This window comes from Babylonia areolata, chromosome 20, assembly GCF_041734735.1.
Source record: "Babylonia areolata isolate BAREFJ2019XMU chromosome 20, ASM4173473v1, whole genome shotgun sequence".
Classification (NCBI taxonomy): domain Eukaryota; kingdom Metazoa; phylum Mollusca; class Gastropoda; order Neogastropoda; family Buccinidae; genus Babylonia; species Babylonia areolata.
In genome coordinates, this window is record NC_134895.1 from 10349927 (window position 1) to 10352410 (window position 2484).

Genomic DNA, 2484 nt, shown 5'->3' on the forward strand with positions numbered 1-2484 from the left:
GTAAGAAACAGATTGAACTCAGCAGATATTAAGGCAGTGTGTCGCCTCTGTTTCTGTTATTTTCTTCTTCTTCTTCTTCTTCTTCTTCTTCTTCTTCTTCTTCTTCTTCTTCTTCTTCTTCTTCTTCTTCTTCTTCTTCTTTTTTCTGTGTTTCACTGTCATGACTAGCTCCTTCTAAGCTGTGATGGGAAATCATCGGGAAAAAGAAGAACACGATTATAATGGACAATTGAGACGTTTGAAGGTTTCAGGTCGGTGACTTTGCATTTCTGCCGCGTTATAGTGTGTGTTTGTGTGTGTGTGTGTGTGTGTGTGTGTGTGTGTGTGTGTGTGTGTGTGTGTGTGTGTGTGTGTGGTGTTTGTGTGTGTGTGTGTGTGTGTGTGCGTGTGTGTGTGTGTGTGCGTGTGTGTGTGTGTGTGTGTGTGTGTGTGTGTGTGTGGTGAAAGACTGCCGACAGAGGTTCCCGTGCCATCAGGACTGCTGGGCCAGGTGAACACTGACAACGAGGAATGGTTGGGTGCAGCTACTTTCTGTCCAAGTGGTGGATACAGTCAAACAAACAATCAAACTTTTTTAAAGAAATATAAAAAAAATTAAAAAAAAAAAAAAATTGTGTGGTAATTCAAAATTGTGGATTGCCTGTGGACACGTTAAGTGACCTGACACCAAAACTGTAGCAAGGGAACAAACTCTCAGTGTGAGCAAAATCATCAGTACGCTGAGACAGTGAGCCGGATGATTGAGACAGACATCAACATCAACGAAGATCACTCACTCACTCATTCCCTCGACCGCTGGGGTCGTTGGGGGGACATGAGGAAGATGTCATAGCTCGCCATGCCGTTTTGTTGGCAGCTGTCGTGAGGAGATCTGGCATCGTCATTTTGGTCCATTCCTTGACGTTGTCGGACCAGCTCTTTCTCTGCCGCCACCCGTCTGCGCCCTCCCTCTACAGTCCCTTGCAGGATGGTTTTGGAGAGGGTGTTATGTCGTATGACGTGACCAAACCATGCCATCTTCCGTCGTTTGACAGTCGCCAGCAGTGGTTCTTGGGGCCCAACAAGGTTGCTGACCAGGTTCCGCACATAGTCATTGGTCTTGTGCTCCTTGTAGGAGATGTGTAGTAGTTTCCTCAAGCACTTGGTTTCGAATGCTTGGGTTCGTCTTTCTGTTTCTGCCATCAGTGATCACTGATCTCAATATAATACGAAAGAAGACAGTATAACTATCAGTATCAGTATCAGCAGCTCAAGGAGGCGCCACTGCGTTCGGACAAATCTGTATTCGCTACACCACATCTGCCAAGCAGATGCCTGACCAGCAGCGTAAGAAAGACAAGAAAGAAAGAAGACAAGAAAACGACTCAAGAAACTGTCTGCTTAGCTGTCTGTTGCAAGAATTGTGGACGTAGTGAAGTATCATCACCACAAGAAGAGTGAGAGACTGACATTCATTTCGTCACTGCAGTTGTGTTGAACATAGTCTGTCCACGCCAAAGGTGACAGGGGGGAACCACGCCAAAGGTGACAGGGGGGAACCACGCCAAAGGTGACAGGGGGGAACCACGCCAAAGGTGACAGGGGGGGGGAAGGGACAGACAATACAGAGCAAACCGACCTCCTGAATTGTTCAGAACGATGTGTGGAGAAGCTGTTCACAAAACCAGTGCACTGACGGGAAGTGGACAGAACGGGTGAAAGAGTGACGACCTGCTGGACACGGACTGACCCAGTCCCTTGGACCCGTTGTGTGTGGAGCAGGGATCGGGGATCGTCCAGACATCTCAGGGATTCTGACAGGGATCAGTGGACCTGTGTGGATCAAACACAGCAGGCAACCAGGATCCCAGACATCCTGGGGATTCTGATAGGGATCAGTGGACTGTGTGGATCAAACACAGCAGGCAACCGGGAAAAACAGACAACTTGTGCGATTCTGACAAGAATCAAGGGACTGTGTAGATCAAACACACCGGGCAATCAGAAATCTAGACATTTTGAGGAATTCTGACAGGTATCTGGGACTGTGCAGATCAAACACTCCAGGCAACCAGGAATCCAGACACCCTGAGGATTACATTCTGACAGGACAACAGCCATGAACACATCCGGGGCCGCATGCCTGCACAGCCGACTGGCGCTGAGCACAGTGGCGCCCGCCCAGAATGACACAGCCGGCGGCAGCACCCTCACCGATGAAGATCCTTACGGCGCCATGCTCTTTGTTGTCATCACCATCTGCGTCTACGGGCTGGGCATCGTCTTCTTCATCGCCAGCCACATCCAGAAGCGGCAGGTGAACCGGGACGAGGAGAAGCAGATCTCCCGCTACCTCAAGCGCCTGCACCTCAACAGGCCCTTCAGCGACGACCAGAAGTTCCGCGTGCTCAGGTTCAAGTCCCGCCTCCTCGCCGACTCCGCTCTGGGTCAGCGCCACGACCGCCGGGTCTCCCTTCTGTTTCGGCATCCTCCTGGGCTGGTGGT